The sequence below is a fragment of the Schistocerca cancellata genome, chromosome 11, assembly GCF_023864275.1.
Source record: "Schistocerca cancellata isolate TAMUIC-IGC-003103 chromosome 11, iqSchCanc2.1, whole genome shotgun sequence".
In the NCBI taxonomy this organism is placed as follows: domain Eukaryota; kingdom Metazoa; phylum Arthropoda; class Insecta; order Orthoptera; family Acrididae; genus Schistocerca; species Schistocerca cancellata.
Genome location: NC_064636.1, coordinates 113878580 through 113897922, shown reverse-complemented (window position 1 = coordinate 113897922; position 19343 = coordinate 113878580). Strand labels below are relative to the sequence as shown.

General features: G+C 43.7%; 1 protein-coding gene and 1 pseudogene across 1 annotated transcript in view; one reads left to right on the top strand and one right to left on the bottom strand.

Moving 5' to 3' along the window:
* Window positions 1-19343, bottom strand: part of LOC126108294 (adenylate cyclase type 5-like) — a 693279-nt gene that overhangs the window by 409340 nt on the left and 264596 nt on the right. The gene's annotated exons all lie outside the window — the stretch shown is intronic.
* Window positions 3476-3593, top strand: LOC126109021 (5S ribosomal RNA; annotated as a pseudogene).

The following is a 19343-nucleotide window of genomic DNA, read 5'->3' as shown; positions in this document are numbered from 1 at the left end:
TCTCCCCTATTTCGCGATACTGCAAAACGAGCTGCCCTTCTTTGTACTTTTTCGATGTGATCCGTCAGTCCCTCTGATGCGGATCCCACACCGCACAGCAGTACTCCAGAACAGGGCGGACGAGCGTGGTGTAAGCAGTCTCTTTAGTAGACCTGTTGCACCTTCTAAGTGTTCTGCCAATGAATCGCAGTCTTTGCTTTGCTCTACCCACAATATTATCTACGTGATTGTTCCAATTTAGGTTATTTATAATTGTAATCCCTAAGTATTTACTTGAATTTACAGCTCTCAGATTTGTGTGACTTATTGCGTTATCGAAATTTAGCTGATTTCTTTTAGTACTCATGAGAATGACTTCGCACTTTTCTTTATTCAGGGTCAATTGCCACTTTTCGCACCATACACATTTCTTATCTAAATCATTTTGCAAGTCGTTTTAATCATCTGATGACTTTCCAAGACAGTACTTAGGTTGTCTCCTTAAGTCGTTAATATAGATCAGGAACAATAGAGCGCCTAAAACACTTCCTTGGGAAACGTCGGATATGACTTCTGTTTTGCTCGATGACTTCCCATCTATTACTACGAACTGTGACCTTTCTGACAGGAAATCACGAATCCAGTCGCACAACTGAGGCGATAGTCCATAGGCACGCAGTTTGATTAGAAGACGCTTGTGAGGAACGGTGTCGAAAGCCAAGCACGAATCAGAATGCCGATCTCAGTTTTGATAGACTTACTTCAGGCATCGGAAAGGCATGCGGCACAGCCTTTCCTAATCAATCCCGGAATGGGAAGTGCTCTTCCAGCCATGGATCTCTCCCACTATAAAGTTGAAAATTCGCCCGTGAATGAGATACGTGTATATTGGAAACAGGAAACGAATGCAGCCACATTCTCACTTTCGGACGGGCGATTGCCCGAGGAAGACATGGGGCTGCAAATGGGGAAATCCATTGAGATAAGCGTCTTTGACAAAGGTGAGATTATTATTACGCAGAGCCTGTGATCTCGGAAACGGCTGGTCGAATGTTCACGCGCTACTGTCGTGAGCATCTATGGAAAGAGATAAAGTACGGTGAAACTGCTACTAGGCGCTCAATGGTTGGACGGCCACGACTCTTCACAGAACGTGGGGTTCGGAGGATTGCCTGCCCAGTAAACCACGATAGATGGTGATCTGTGGCATCTCTGCCAAAAAAGAACAATGCTGGTGCATTTACAGGGTGTTTCAAAAATGACCGGTATATTTGAAACGGCAATAAAAACTAAACGAGCAGCGATAGAAATACACCGTTTCTTGCAATATGCTTGGGACAACAGTACATTTTCAGGCGGACAAACTTTCGAAATTACAGTAGTTACAATTTTCAACAACAGATGGCGCTGCGGTCTGGGAAACTCTATAGTACGATATTTTCCACATATCCACCATGCTTAGCAATAATATGGCGTAGTCTCTGAATGAAATTACCCGAAACCTTTGACAACGTGTCTGGCGGAATGGTTTCACATGCAGATGAGATGTACTGCTTCAGCTGTTCAATTGTTTCTGGATTCTGGCGGTACACCTGGTCTTTCAAGTGTCCCCACAGAAAGAAGTCACAGGGGTTCATGTCTGGCGAATAGGGAGACCAATCCACGCCGCCTCCTGTATGTTTCGGATAGTCCAAAGCAATCACACGATCATCGAAATATTCATTCAGGAAATTAAAGACGTCGGCCGTCTTGCATAAACCACGAGGTGTTCGCAGTGTCGTCTAAGGCAGTTTGTACCGCCACAAATTCACGAAGAATGTCCAGATAGCGTGATTCAGTAATCGTTTCCGATCTGAAAAATGGGCCAATGATTCGTTTGGAAGAAATGGCGGCCCAGACCAGTACTTTTTGAGGATGCAGGGACGATGGGACTGCAACGTGGGGCTTTTCGGTTCCCCATATGCGGCAATTCTGTTTATTGACGAAGCCGTCCAGGTAAAAATAAGCTTCGTCAGTAAACCAAATGCTGCCCACATGCATATCGCCGTCATCAATCATGTGCACTATATCGTTAGCGAATGTCTCTCATGCAGCAATGGTAGCGGCGCTGAGGGGTTGCCGCGTTTGAATTTTGTACGGATAGAGGTGTAAACTCTGGCGCGTGAGACGATACGTGGACATTGGCGTCATTTGGACCGCAGCTGCAACACGGCGAACGGAAATCCGAGGCCGCTGTAGGATCACCTGCTGCACTAGCTGCGCGTTGCCCTCTGTGGTTGCCGTACGCGGTCGCCCTACCTTTCCAGCACGTTCATCCGTCACGTTCCTAGTCCGTTGAAATTTTTCAAACAGATCCTTTATTGTATCGCTTTTCGGTCCTTTGGTTACATTAAACCTCCGTTGAAAACTTCGTCTTGTTGCAACAACACTGCGTTCTAGGCGGTGAAATTCCAACACCTGAAAAATCCTCTGTTCTGAGGAATAAACCATGTTGTCTACAGCACACTTGCACGTTGTGAACAGCACACGCTTACAGCAGAAAGACGACGTACAGAATTGCGCACCCACAGACTGCGTTGTCTTCTATATCTTTCACATCACTTGCAGCACCACCTGTTGTTGAAAATTGTAACTACTGTAATTTAGAAAGTTTGTCCGCCTGAAAATGTACTGTTGTCCCAAGCATATTGCAACAAACGGTGTATTTCTATCGCTGCTCGTTTAGTTTTTATTGCCGTTTCAAATATACCGGTCATTTTTGAAACACCCTGTACAAGTGTTAGGGAGCACACTGTTCATCGCAGATTGTTGAACATGGATCTCCACAGCAAACCACCCCTACGTGTTCACATGCTACCCCAACGACATCGTCAGTTAAGATTGCAGTCGGCACCTCGCCATCGGGATTCTATCGTCGATCAATGGAAAGTTGCCTGCTCTTCGGGTGAATCACATTTTTGCTACACTAGGTTGATCGTCGTCATCACAAACGTCGTCATCGAGGTGCGAAGTTGGCTAGAGACGTGCAGCGCCCCACGGACGCACGCTGGCGGGAGCAGTACTGTGCTATGGGAGACATTCTCCTGCGCTTGCATGGCACGTAGAGATCGAAGACACGCTGACAGCTGTGAACCATCTGCTTCACTTCATTCATGCTTCCACGACGGCGATGTCATCTTTCAGGAGTATAACTGTCCCTGTCTCGGGGCCAGAACTGAGCTACAGTCGTTCGAGAAGCACTATAGTGAACTCACTTTGATGTCTTCGCGACTAAATTCGCCTGATGTAAATTCCATGGAAGCCGTCTGCGTCGCTGTCGGGCGCAATCACCGCGTACGCAAATCAGCGAATTACATTTCTTATGTGTAGGCATCTATTGTCATGTACCTCCAAAACACTACCAACAAACTGGCGGATTCCTGATAGCAGAATCAGTAACGTATTTCGTTCCAAAGACGGTCAAACAAGCTACTAAGCAGTTGGTGATAATGTTTTGGCCAACAGCCTTACCCCAGTGGTAACACCGGTTCCCGTCAGATCATCGAAGTTAAGCGCGGTCGGGCTGGGCTATCACTTGGATGGGTGACCATCCGGTCTGCCGAGCGCTGTTGGCAAGCGGGGTCCACTCAGCCCTTGCGAGGCAAACTGAGGAGCTACTCGACTGAGAAATGGCGGCTCCAGTCTCGTAAACTGACATACGGCCGGGAGAGCGGCGTGCTGACCACATACCCCTGTATATCCGCATCCACTGACGCCTGTGGACTAAGGATGACACGGCGGACGGTCGGTACCGTTAGACCTTCATGGCCTGTTCGGACGGAGTTGAGTTGAGTTGATAATGTTCTGGCTCATCATGGCGTCAGTGCTGCTGCTAGGTAAAACACCAAGCGTAAAATTTCGCTCAAAGCAAATTATCTTCTTTGTTCAGTTTTTCGACGAAAGGTCATACATCCACTACAAGATACGCGGGGCTCTTAGAGCAAAGTATGAACGTTGGTAAACAGATAACACTCGGTGTTGAATGTTAAATGTCACTTTTAGTTGCTACTTGCCTTTCCTAGTTGCTACTTGTCACTGAAATGCCAGCCAGACTCGATAGCGTGGTACAAAGTCTCTAGTAAGAAGTACGAGATTCAGGTAAGGCATGGCACATGCTGAATATCAAATGCAACTTTTAGTTGATGCTTGTCACTTCAAATTGTGACTGAAATCGCAGCCGGACACCATAGAGCTACTATTGTGAAGACAACACTGGGACCTGTAGCAGATGCACGATGTATTACCCACCCGTAGCGAATAGGCTCAAGTAGCCACACGAGGGTTCTCGGTTCGGTTCTGCGAAGGGACGGGGTCGCAATTTGTTACTTGGTGAAAAATGTTGTAAGGGGCAGCAGTGTGGAAGTCATACTTGATTCATGATTGTCGATCTCAAACGAACTCATCTAGCCAAACTGTTTATACGTATCTAAGGCAACAGTCGGGTCTTCCCTTCATATGACGCTAATATCGTGGAGTCGAGTCAACTTGTACTATGTAGCTGGTATAATACCTCCGCAGTTGTTAGCAGTGTAGAACCACTCATTCGACGAAAGATCGGTAGGTAAGGTCTGGAAAGTTGCATGGGCCACTGCAGTAAGTAATTGACCAATGTAAGTAATCTGCTGTGTTAGAGGCACATATCACTCATGTCGATTCGTAGTAGATTTGTCGAACATATACTGCGTTCGAACATTATCAATTACCTCGATGCAGCTAACATCACTAATCCCTTCACTTTCCTTCCCTTTCTCTCCCTAACCTTCAGTATACATAAAATTATCTATTGACAAATAACCAGCACGGATTCAGAAAATATGGGTCTTGTGAAACAGAACTAGCGGTTTATTCTCACGAAGTAACGAGTGCTACGAAAGGCATACATCTAGATTTCAAGAAGGCTTTTAACACCTTTATTGGTAAGCGGCTTCTAATCAGATTCCATACCTGTGCGACTCGATTCGTGAGTGTAATCTGCTGTCTTACAGAGCCATGTTACTGATGTCGGGTCGTAGTGGAAAGCTCACAGTACGTGCTAATTGAGGGAAAGTCATCGAGAAAAACAGAAGTGATATCCGGCGTTCGCCAAGGAGGATGATGATGGTTACCGTCCAGTAAAGTCATCAGATGATGAAAACCAAATACAAAATTAGTTAGTCGAGATATTTTTGTAGTGCCAAAAGTGATAATTGACCCCAAATAATGAAAAGTGTTAGTTAGTTTCATGCTCCATGAATCATTTGAACGATAAATTTTAGTGATGTAGAATGAGTCATCCACATGAGTACTAGAAACATTCCATTAACTTCGGTATACGCTGTACTATAGAGTACAGATGTGAGCTGTTAGTCGAAATAAGTAACATTATATCAACGACTAAAATCTTCGAGATAATTAATGAAGTAATATTATATGCAACGTTCATTCGTCGCAGAAAGAAGCATTTCACATCATACACGGTGTTTCCGTAAGAGAGCGTAAAAATTTAACAGGACATGGAGGATGCTCCACTGAACGATTTTAGGTAGGGAACCTTGGGTCGGTGAAGCCATCTTAAGGAGATAACAGGAATAAAATCACGTTACTGTGTACTTTATTAACATTAGTAAACTCCAAATACAATCACTGACGCAATGAACGTACCATTTGCATCGTATCTTAAAAAATGTGATGAAACTGACGGCCATCAACGTCACTACAAGGATCAGATCGGCGAACAAGGTTCTGACACACTCTGACAAATACCCCTTGTGTGTTTCGAGTCACATGACAGGCATCTAGAATTCTGGCATCTAATTCCACCTCTGTACCCACTGGGATCTCATACACAAGTGACTTTAGATATCTCCAGAGAAAATAAGGAAGGGGATTCAGGTCAGGTGACCTCGGAGGTCATGCAATAGCACCTCCCTTTCTAATCCAGCGATCAGGAAGTACAGCAGTGAGGTGGTTGCGGACATGTACACTGAAGTGCGGCGGTGTACCGCCATGTTGTATCCACATCCTCTCACGAACAGCCAAGGGCACGTTCTCCAACAACTCAGGTAGAACTCTATGCACGAACGTCAAGTACAGGTGGCCATTTAGACGGACAGGTGGATTTCCTCGAAATCAGTCTCATCCTCCTCGTTTTAGTGCAGGAAATAAAGAATGTAAATGTGAATAAACGGCACAACACATGTAAACCTGTAGTCATGTTGGTTGTAAATAAGCCGGAAAACAGTAATGCTAGACAAAGCGGTAGACGAGTTTTCCTCCACACCTCCTTAAGATCGCTTCTCCACCCCAGGTTCCCTACCTCAAATTGTTGAGTGCAGCATTCTCTATCTCCTGTTAAATTTTTGCACGGTTTTACGAAAAAACCCCACATAATCTGCAAAATTGCTTGTAGCTAAAAACTGATTTCACGACAATCTCATTGCATACGTGCATTTCCTGGAAGAGAACTAACTGCAAATATGTTTAAACCCGATTCCTGTGCAGGTCTTATACTTTATAATGTTTGCAATGCTACTCTGAACAGAAATTACCGTCGTTCATACCACTTCTTTACATGGATAGTCAGGCAGCAGTTAGAGTTGACGGTAAGTTGAGTTCATGGTTCAGAGTAGTTTCAGGGGTAAGACAAGGCTGCAACCTGTCTCCACTGTTGTTCTTATTATTTATGGATCATATGTTTAAAACAATAGACTGGCTGGGTGAGATTAAGATATGTGAACACAAAATAAGCAGTCTTGCATATGCGGATGACTTAGTTGTGATGGCAGATTCGATTGAAAGTTTGCAAAGTAATATTTCAGAGCTAGATCAGAAATGTAAGGACTATGGTATGAAGATTAGCATCTCCAAGACGAAAGTAATGTCAGTGGGAAAGAAATATAAACGGATTGAGTGCCAAATAGGAGGAACAAAGTTAGAACAGGTGGACGGTTTCAAGTACTTAGGATGCATATTCTCACAGGATGGCAACATAGTGAAAGAACTGGAAGCGAGGTGTAGCAAAGCTAATGCAGTGAGCGCTCAGCTACGATCTACTCTCTGCTGCAAGAAGGAAGTCAGTACCAAGACTAAGTTATCTGTGCACCGTTCAATCTTTCGACCAACTTTGTTGTATGGGAGCGAAAGCTGGGTGGATTGAGGTTACCTTATCAACAAGGTTGAGGTTACGGATATGAAAGTAGCTAGGATGATTGCAGGTACTAGTAGATGGGAACAATGGCAGGAGGGTGTCCACAATGAGGAAATCAAAGAAAATCTGGGAATGAACTCTATAGATGTAGCAGTCAGGGCGAACAGGCTTAGATGGTGGGGTCATGTTACACGCATGGGAGAAGCAAGGTTACCCAAGAGACTCATGGATTCAGCAGTAGAGGGTAGGAGGAGTCGGGGCAGACCGAGGAGATGGTACCTGGATTCGGTTACGAATGATTTTGAAGTAATAGGTTTAACATCACAAGAGGCACCAATGTTAGCACTGAATAGGTGATCATGGAGGAATTGTATAAGGGGGGCTATGCTCCAGACTAAACGCTGAAAGGCATAATCAGTCTTAAATGATGATGATGATGATGATGATCATACCAGTGGATGACAGGAGACAAAATCCATAGGTAACAAATGCTAGCTAAACACAAAAAAAGGTCTGAAGACGACTCTCTTAAGGGACACCAGTAAATATTCACGCTGTTACTCACTTATTCGCTAATATCTCGAGCCTACCGACATAGAAACATAAAAATAGTGTTAATACTTATCAGAGAAATTATTGTAAATACACTCCTGGAAATGGAAAAAAGAACACATTGACACCGGTGTGTCAGACCCACCATACTTGCTCCGGACACTGCGAGAGGGCTGTACAAGCAATGATCACACGCACGGCACAGCGGACACACCAGGAACCGCGGTGTTGGCCGTCGAATGGCGCTAGCTGCGCAGCATTTGTGCACCGCCACCGTCAGTGTCAGCCAGTTTGCCGTGGCATACGGAGCTCCATCGCAGTCTTTAACACTGGTAGCATGCCGCGACAGCGTGGACGTGAACCGTATGTGCAGTTGACGGACTTTGAGCGAGGGCGTATAGTGGGCATGCGGGAGGCCGCGTGGACGTACCGCCGAATTGCTCAACACGTGGGGCGTGAGGTCTCCACAGTACATCGATGTTGTCGCCAGTGGTCGGCGGAAGGTGCACGTGCCCGTCGACCTGGGACCGGACCGCAGCGACGCACGGATGCACGTCAAGACCGTAGGATCCTACGCAGTGCCGTAGGAGACCGCACCGCCACTTCCCAGCAAATTAGGGACACTGTTGCTCCTGGGCTATCGGCGAGGACCATTCGCAACCGTCTCCATGAAGCTGGGCTACGGACCCGCACACCGTTAGGCCGTCTTCCGCTCACGCCCCAACATCATGCAGCCCGCCTCCAGTGGTGTCGCGACAGGCGTGAATGGAGGGACGAATGGAGACGTGTCGTCTTCAGCGATGAGAGTCGCTTCTGCCTTGGTGCCAATGATGGTCGTATGCGTGTTTGGCGCCGTGCAGGTGAGCGCCACAATCAGGACTGCATACGACCGAGGCACACAGGGCCAACACCCGGCCTCATGGTGTGGGGAGCGATCTCCTACACTGGCCGTACACCACTGCTGATCGTCGAGGGGACACTGAATAGTGCACGGTACATCCAAACCGTCATGGAACTCATCGTTCTACCATTCCTAGACCGGCAAGGGAACTTGCTGTTCCAACAGGACAATGCACGTCCGCATGTATCCCGTACCACCCAACGTGCTCTAGAAGGTGTAAGTCAACTACCCTGGCCAGCAAGATCTCCAGATCTGTCCCCCATTGAGCATGTTTGGGACTGGATGAAGCGTCGTCTCACGCGGTCTGCACGTCCAGCACGAACGCTGGTCCAACTGAGGCGCCAGGTGGAAATGGCATGGCAGGCCGTTGCACAGGACTACATCCAGCATCTCTACGATCGTCTCCATGGGAGAATAGCAGCCTGCATTGCTGCGAAAGGTGGATATACACTGTACTAGTGCCGACATTGTGCATGCTCTGTTGCCTGTGTCTATGTGCCTGTGGTTCTGTCAGTGTGATCATGTGATGTATCTGACCCCAGGAATGTGTCAATAAAGTTTCCCCTTCCTGGGACAATGAATTCACGGTGTTCTTATTTCAATTTCCAGGAGTGTATATCAGGTCAGTGAAGTTAAGCACTGCCGGGCTGCGATAACACTTGAGTGGGTCACTGTCCGGGCCTGCCGAGTGCTGCTGGTAAGCGGGCTGTTCTCAGTCCTTGTGAGGTTGACTGAGAAGCTGCTTGTCTCAGAAGTAGTCGCACCGACAACAGCCAGGACAGCGGTGTGCTGACCACATGCCCCTCCGTATCCGCATCCGGTGACGCGTAAAGTCTGAAGATGGCATGGTTGCCGGTACATACCATTGGGCCTTAAAGGCCTGTTCGAATGGTGTTCCTTTTATATTAATACCATTAAAATCGATTGTTTGTGGTAAATAAAGTATTCAGCATCATTTAAGACCTGTAGTATCTATAGTTACTGGTGCAACTTACAAGGGGAGGCCGGCAATTGTGAAATTCAGATTCGATTCACACTGCGCATAATAAAAGCTCATGGCCAGAGATGTAATGTGGCAAAGCACCAAGATGCACTTCTCAGCCGTTGTCGAGAAAATCGACAGTTAAAAGAAACTTTTGCGGTGAAATACTCTCTAAGAGTAGAAATTTTCTGCAGAGTCGTGGTGCAGCGGTAAGCGCTCGGGTTCGTAATCCGAAGGTCGCCGGATCGAATGCCGAACCATTCAACAATTTTTTTTAGTATTTGTTTTTTGTAATTCAAATATATATATATATATATATATATATATATATATATATATATATATATATATATATATAATTCCCGGCCATCAGTTGCAACAATTATGCATATAATAAGTTGTTGAAAGTCGTTTGTCGTGGAAAAACTGGCGACTTCGAACGTCATTATGTATTCCGCAAACAGAGTTGTATTTCACAAATTTTATTAATTGTCTTCATAATGTTAACCACGTGTAGTTAACGGAAGACGTAGAAACGATATTCCGAAACGAATACGTATAGCGTAAGTCAAACGTTCGAATTAGAATAGAGACCCCACGAACACAAACTTGCTGTGGCAGGTATGAAATATAAACTCCGTTACTCGCTCGTTACACTTGAAGGACAGATGTTGAACGGGCCGAAACGAGCCGCCGCATAACAGAGTAGTTGCGCGCTAACTTCGAAAGAAGGTAGATGTCGTCCCTAGCGCAACTTACAACATCGTCGAAAATCAGTGCGGACGCGAGAGCTTTGGTACACCCTGTTAAACAAATGGAAAAATGGAGGCGGTACAATTGGAGAGCGATCCGCCTTCACCAACATGCATAAGCAATTCATTAATAGTTTATATATATATATATATATATATATATATATATATATATATATATATATTTATTTGAATTACAAAAAAATAATAATAAAAAAATTGCGTGGCGCGAGATTCGATCCGGCGACCTTCGGATTACGAACTCCAGCGCTTACCGCTGCACCACGACGCTGTAGAAAATCATTAATCGTAGAGTATTTCACCGCAACGGTTTTTTTTAACTGTCAGTTTTTTCGAGAACAACTGAGAAGTGCATCTTGGTGCTTGCCACATTACACCTCTGGCCATAAGCTTTTATAATAGGCAGTATGAATAGAATCTGACTTTCGCAATTGGCGGCCTCCCCTTGTTAGAGGGTAAAACCAACTGCCAGTTGAGTTTATTGTGCTTCTCTGTGATGCTCTCCCATGGATAATACTGCATCTCTAGCCACTTACACGTCAGTAAATAACGCAACTAAATAATAAATATAACTTAATTCAAAACACCAAATAACGTAAAAACACTTTGTCCATAGTGGACTGGTAGTCCACAGCTCCGGCTAATACGATGATGACTAATAAGATGATGATGATGTTTGGTTGTGGGGCGCTCAACTGCGCGGTTATCAGCGCCCGTACAAATTCTCAACCTTTGCTGAGTCCAATCCCGGCACTTTCATGAATGATGATGAAATGATGAGGACAACACAAACATCCAGTCATCTTGAGGCAGGTGAAAATCTCTGACCCCGCCGGGAATCGATCCTGGTCCAGCTAAACGTGATTAAAAATCATCGCTTTTATCCTTCAGTCACGTTTATTTTACACACCGTTACACACGTCAATGCCTGTGTTTCTTACTAAGGTACATTAAGAAGCTTTCACATGTTGGACTCACTTTTTACATACCAGTGTGTCCTAGCTAACAGTAGTATTGGGACAAGGCCGGCACCATTCCAAAATACCGTCACCAACCCCCACCCCCCTCCCCCCACCTACGTATACGCGCTAGACATGAAATGTTTTCATAACATGTTTTTCCAAAACATCGTTAGTCGACAAGGTCGCACGCAATGTATCCGGCATGTGTTGCCTCTCTAGTCGTTATTACCGTAGTGGGTTGCGACATAGAGAGAGATGGCGGTGGTGGAAATGGCTGTATCCAATACGGTCCCTTAATTGAGTCACATGTTCGACTTCTACCAATAGGATTCAACTATCCTATGACCTCATTGTAGGACATATATAGGTTAAGTTCCGGGACCTCAGTCTTGGTCACTCAGTCAGCGGGAGACTAAGAAGAACAATCATGAAGCACCAGTCGACCTCCAGTGCAGTCACTCAGAACAGGATCAAACGGAAAAGTAAGTATCATATTTCACATTATTCTATCTCGTTCATTATCCTTATTATTCAATGTTTTCACTTATTCGCTAATATCTAATCATTCATCTTCTTTTTTCAACAGAGTCAAACGCAACCATGCTTAGCTCCGCAGACGTGTCCGAACATGCATCATCATTAGCTTCGTTAACCATCTCATCCGGACCTACACCAGCGACAGCCGACTCATTTGATCCAGTAGCGACCGCGTGGGATCCTGTAGCTCACATGTTGGAGCAGGACAAGGAGTTGCTGCTCTCCGTCCCACTCAGCAACTTGTGTGATGAAGACGCTCGATCTGCTCACCACACAACGAATTCAACCATTGGTGGTGTTAAAGATCAACTAAATGGTGGTCAGTACTGGATGCCTACATATAACTCATCACAATCGAACACTCCCTTGATAGTGCAACCACCGAGTTTTGATACTGTAAATAAAAAGAATACGTCTAGTGCGGCTACGCTATTCACCACGACATATAATTTAACCTCCAGTGGCTCCAAACGTGTGAACATTGCTATAGACGTCCATCATGTCTGGGGGATCCAAGCTATAATGGAGATTGAAAATATTTCCAAAAGTGTTAAAGTCCCGATTTCCGAGTTCGACTGGGCCGGGATCTGTCATGCAGAGCGCTACATCAATCAACAAATGACCACCGAATATGACCCAACTCACCCCCCACCAGAAATTCGTCTTGCCGATGTCATACTTTCCATTACTACTGTATATGATGACTGCGCCTTATGCATTAAATCAGGTGTCGACAGCGTCTATCTAAGGCATCCATCAGTTATCAAATTATTCACCCTAGACTCCTCTATACGGTTTGCTCTCGAGAGACTGAATCGTTGGGTTCCTAGCATAGAGGCAGCATATAATGATGTTAAAAACTCTCTACGTGTTAATAATATACATATTGACGATTTTGAGCAGCATCTTCGTTCGCATATGGCCATTAAAACTACAGACATCCAATTGAAATGCGTGTGTCAAAAACCAGAGTACTCAGAGTCACCTATCGGATTGCGTGAGATACGTGCAGAATTTATTGCCAACCAAAGAGAATTATTTGGTATATATTGTACAGGTTCTAAGAAGAAACGTGCAGATTATGATAACACCTCAGAAATAGTACATCCAATGTATGATTTTTAAATAAATAATTTATATTTAATCTTCTGTTTCTCTTTTATTTCAGACCACCACTCCTATTATAATCAAATTGATCCAATAATTTTTTTAATTCTACTCAAATTATGACCATCTTACTCTTCATACATGTGTTCCTCGTGTAGGCAGTATAGCTCAATCGGTTAACTGATCGAACTATACTGGCTACACACAAATATTATTATTATCCTCTCAGTTATATTTTCTATATATGTCAAGTACTTGTTTGTACATGGCTCATTTACTATCATGGCTGGCTGGGTGAAGCACCCTCACCACAAGGACTTTGTTGTCGGTGACTGGTCATGTGAAGATTCAAGTGAAGAGCAGAAGAAGAACAAGAAAAACGGAATTCTCCTTCCCGATAATATAAGAGCAATTATTGTAGGCCCATCCAACTGCGGCAAGACTAATGTCCTCATGACTCTGCTAACTCATGTGCAAGGTGTCCGATTTGAACATGTCTGTCTATTCTCAAAAACACTCTTTCAACCCAAGTATCAGCTATTGCATGAGATATTTCGAGGTGTAGATGGCGTTACATACACAACATTCAGTGAAAGCTCTGATATCCCCCCACCTGAAGAAACAAAACCAAACACAGTATTCATATTTGACGATGTTGCAGTAGAAAACCAAGACCAAATTCGCAAATATTTCTCTTTCGGTCGCCATATGGGTGCTGACGTATTTTATCTAAGTCAAACATATTCCAGAATCCCCAAACAACTTGTTAGGGATAACGCAAATCTCATTATAGCCTTCAAGCAAGACAATCTTAATTTAAGACACATTTACCAAGCACATGTGGGGACGGATATGTCGTTCAATGATTTCTTAAAGATATGTGCAGACTGTTGGAACCATTCACAGTATGGGTTTCTCGTTATTGATAAAACAAGAAAACTGTATGAGGGTAGATACAGACGAAACTTTCAAGAATTTTTGCATATATAACAAGGTAATAGACGTTAACACATCAGTCTACGTCATACAATGGACAAATTCGCGCGTATGTCCACCTCTCAACCTGAGATGATTGGTGTACACAGACAGAACATTCGCTTGTACATAGATGCGAAAATTCAAGCTATGGCTCTTAAAGTTGCAAGTATGCGCAGGGAACTAGAGACCTATTACCAAACCCTTCTGAGAATGGTGAATCAGTTAAATGAGCTAGTTAATCAAGTCAGTAAGAAAGTAACCGACTTAACTGAAAAGGTCGATCATATTCAGAGAAAAATAGATGTAGACCTCATTGTTGTCGATAAGGGTGATCGTGATCATACTAAGAAGCTGAAGAAAACGAATGCATATATAAAGCCTCATGTCGCAGAGACGTCTGATTAGTATACGTTGAGATGTCGACGACCAAACAGAAAGTCATTCAAGCCCGTAAAGCAGTCCGAGAGAAATTACGGTTGCTTAGGTTAGGGTATATTGATCGTCAGCAAACACTAAGAGAGACCTTTAAGCCCGTTACTGAGTCTCTCCGACAGCTCTCACCAAAAACAAAAACGACCCAAAACGACAGTCAAGCCATTGATGAATTCATTATTAGTCACGCACCAGGCCAGATAGATAGAACATTCGGCGTTAGCCCAGGAAGACCATACATGTTGGGCACGCATCCCATAACTGTAACAGAAGACAAAATACAAATAGCTGATAGACAGTTTGACCGAACACCAGGCTTAATGAATCTTATTTTCCTAAGACCAACTAAAAAACCTATAAATTATTCAGTTAGTGATAAGGACACGTACCGTCAAATACTACACATGACTGGTGTACACAAGATCACCAAAAGCCTAACCAACAGGAAGTATAAAACCATTATAAAATCAATACTTGAAGACCAAAACAACAACAACGGTGCCAGCAGCGGAGATGGTATTGACATTGGTCTTAAGACAGTGAACAATCGAGTCCCTCAGTATATATATTATGACGACCCCAACGAACTAATAGATCGACTACGTCTGCTCATGGCATCAGCTGCTGCAGGTAATACAGCTCATTCGAATGAAGTTATCTCCATAATCTCTGAGCTTCGAGAGAGAGGTATCATCGAATAAGTATGGAGACCGTAGTTCGAGAACTACACAAACCAGCACGCAAAACATACCCGCGCAGGCATGTCATGATTAAAGGGATAGATGACTTGTGGCAAGCTGATCTTGTAGATATGCGACAATATTCACATGACAATAATGGCTTCAAATACATTTTAATTGTTATTGATACATACTCCAAATTTGCATGGGCAGTACCAGTCAAGACAAAAACCGGACCAAATGTCGCTGATGCTTTTGAACGCTTGCTATAGATAGGAACCAATCGATGCCCTGACAATCTCCAAACCGATCATGGTGGTGAGTTCTACAATAGGTACTTCAAGACAGTGATGCAGCGGTATGGAATACATCACTACTCGACATTCACTCACCTGAAGGCAAGTATCGTAGAGCGCTTGAACAGAACAATAAAAGGTAGAATGTGGATGCGGTTTAACCTTCGTGGCTCATACAAATGGACAGATATCCTCCCAGAAATAATTGCTCAATATAATAGAACCAAACATAGCACAATAAAAATGCGGCCAATTGATGTTCGTGATAACAACTGAGTGACCAAGACTGAGGTCCCGGAACTTAACCTATATATGTCCTACAATGAGGTCATAGGATAGTTGAATCCTATTGGTAGAAGTCGAACATGTGACTCAATTAAGGGACCGTATTGGATACAGCCATTTCCACCACCGCCATCTCTCTCTATGTCGCAACCCACTACGGTAATAACGACTAGAGAGGCAACACATGCCGGATACATTGCGTGCGACCTTGTCGACTAACGATGTTTTGGAAAAACATGTTATGAAAACATTTCATGTCTAGCGCGTATACGTAGGTGGGGGGAGGGGGGTGGGGGTTGGTGACGGTATTTTGGAATGGTGCCGGCCTTGTCCCAATACTGTCATGTGTAGTATTTGACGGTACGTGTCCTTATCACTAACTGAATAATTTATAGGTTTTTTAGTTGGTCTTAGGAAAATAAGATTCATTAAGCCTGGTGTTCGGTCAAACTGTCTATCAGCTATTTGTATTTTGTCTTCTGTTACAGTTATGGGATGCGTGCCCAACATGTATGGTCTTCCTGGGCTAACGCCGAATGTTCTATCTATCTGGCCTGGTGTGTGACTAATAATGAATTCATCAATGGCTTGACTGTCGTTTTGGGTCGTTTTTGTTTTTGGTGAGAGCTGTCGGAGAGACTCAGTAACGGGCTTAAAGGTCTCTCTTAGTGTTTGCTGACGATCAATATACCCTAACCTAAGCAACCGTAATTTCTCTCGGACTGCTTTACGGGCTTGAATGACTTTCTGTTTGGTCGTCGACATCTCAACGTATACTAATCAGACGTCTCTGCGACATGAGGCTTTATATATGCATTCGTTTTCTTCAGCTTCTTAGTATGATCACGATCACCCTTATCGACAACAATGAGGTCTACATCTATTTTTCTCTGAATATGATCGACCTTTTCAGTTAAGTCGGTTCCTTTCTTACTGACTTGATTAACTAGCTCATTTAACTGATTCACCATTCTCAGAAGGGTTTGGTAATAGGTCTCTAGTTCCCTGCGCATACTTGCAACTTTAAGAGCCATAGCTTGAATTTTCGCATCTATGTACAAGCGAATGTTCTGTCTGTGTACACCAATCATCTCAGGTTGAGAGGTGGACATACGCGCGAATTTGTCCATTGTATGACGTAGACTGATGTGTTAACGTCTATTACCTTGTTATATATGCAAAAATTCTTGAAAGTTTCGTCTGTATCTACCCTCATACAGTTTTCTTGTTTTATCAATAACGAGAAACCCATACTGTGAATGGTTCCAACAGTCTGCACATATCTTTAAGAAATCATTGAACGACATATCCGTCCCCACATGTGCTTGGTAAATGTGTCTTAAATTAAGATTGTCTTGCTTGAAGGCTATAATGAGATTTGCGTTATCCCTAACAAGTTGTTTGGGGATTCTGGAATATGTTTGACTTAGATAAAATACGTCAGCACCCATATGGCGACCGAAAGAGAAATATTTGCGAATTTGGTCTTGGTTTTCTACTGCAACATCGTCAAATATGAATACTGTGTTTGGTTTTGTTTCTTCAGGTGGGGGGATATCAGAGCTTTCACTGAATGTTGTGTATGTAACGCCATCTACACCTCGAAATATCTCATGCAATAGCTGATACTTGGGTTGAAAGAGTGTTTTTGAGAATAGACAGACATGTTCAAATCGGACACCTTGCACATGAGTTAGCAGAGTCATGAGGACATTAGTCTTGCCGCAGTTGGATGGGCCTACAATAATTGCTCTTATATTATCGGGAAGGAGAATTCCGTTTTTCTTGTTCTTCTTCTGCTCTTCACTTGAATCTTCACATGACCAGTCACCGACAACAAAGTCCTTGTGGTGAGGGTGCTTCACCCAGCCAGCCATGATAGTAAATGAGCCATGTACAAACAAGTACTTGACATATATAGAAAATATAACTGAGAGGATAATAATAATATTTGTGTGTAGCCAGTATAGTTCGATCAATTAACCGATTGAGCTATACTGCCTACACGAGGAACACATGTATGAAGAGTAAGATGGTCATAATTTGAGTAGAATTAAAAAAATTATTGGATCAATTTGATTATAATAGGAGTGGTGGTCTGAAATAAAAGAGAAACAGAAGATTAAATATAAATTATTTATTTAAAAATCATACATTGGATGTACTATTTCTGAGGTGTTATCATAATCTGCACGTTTCTTCTTAGAACCTGTACAATATATACCAAATAATTCTCTTTGGTTGGCAATAAATTCTGCACGTATCTCACGCAATCCGATAGGTGACTCTGAGTACTCTGGTTTTTGACACACGCATTTCAATTGGATGTCTGTAGTTTTAATGGCCATATGCGAACGAAGATGCTGCTCAAAATCGTCAATATGTATATTATTAACACGTAGAGAGTTTTTAACATCATTATATGCTGCCTCTATGCTAGGAACCCAACGATTCAGTCTCTCGAGAGCAAACCGTATAGAGGAGTCTAGGGTGAATAATTTGATAACTGATGGATGCCTTAGATAGACGCTGTCGACACCTGATTTAATGCATAAGGCGCAGTCATCATATACAGTAGTAATGGAAAGTATGACATCGGCAAGACGAATTTCTGGTGGGGGGTGAGTTGGGTCATATTCGGTGGTCATTTGTTGATTGATGTAGCGCTCTGCATGACAGATCCCGGCCCAGTCGAACTCGGAAATCGGGACTTTAACACTTTTGGAAATATTTTCAATCTCCATTATAGCTTGGATCCCCCAGACATGATGGACGTCTATAGCAATGTTCACACGTTTGGAGCCACTGGAGGTTAAATTATATGTCGTGGTGAATAGCGTAGCCGCACTAGACGTATTCTTTTTATTTACAGTATCAAAACTCGGTGGTTGCACTATCAAGGGAGTGTTCGATTGTGATGAGTTATATGTAGGCATCCAGTACTGACCACCATTTAGTTGATCTTTAACACCACCAATGGTTGAATTCGTTGTGTGGTGAGCAGATCGAGCGTCTTCATCACACAAGTTGCTGAGTGGGACGGAGAGCAGCAACTCCTTGTCCTGCTCCAACATGTGAGCTACAGGATCCCACGCGGTCGCTACTGGATCAAATGAGTTGGCTGTCGCTGGTGTAGGTCCGGATGAGATGGTTAACGAAGCTAATGATGATGCATGTTCGGACACGTCTGCGGAGCTAAGCATGGTTGCGTTTGACTCTGTTGAAAAAAGAAGATGAATGATTAGATATTAGCGAATAAGTGAAAACATTGAATAATAAGGATAATGAACGAGATAGAATAATGTGAAATATGATACTTACTTTTCCGTTTGATCCTGTTCTGAGTGACTGCACTGGAGGTCGACTGGTGCTTCATGATTGTTCTTCTTAGTCTCCCGCTGACTGAGTGACCAAGACTGAGGTCCCGGAACTTAACCTATATATGTCCTACAATGAGGTCATAGGATAGTTGAATCCTATTGGTAGAAGTCGAACATGTGACTCAATTAAGGGACCGTATTGGATACAGCCATTTCCACCACCGCCATCTCTCTCTATGTCGCAACCCACTACGGTAATAACGACTAGAGAGGCAACACATGCCGGATACATTGCGTGCGACCTTGTCGACTAACGATGTTTTGGAAAAACATGTTATGAAAACATTTCATGTCTAGCGCGTATACGTAGGTGGGGGGAGGGGGGTGGGGGTTG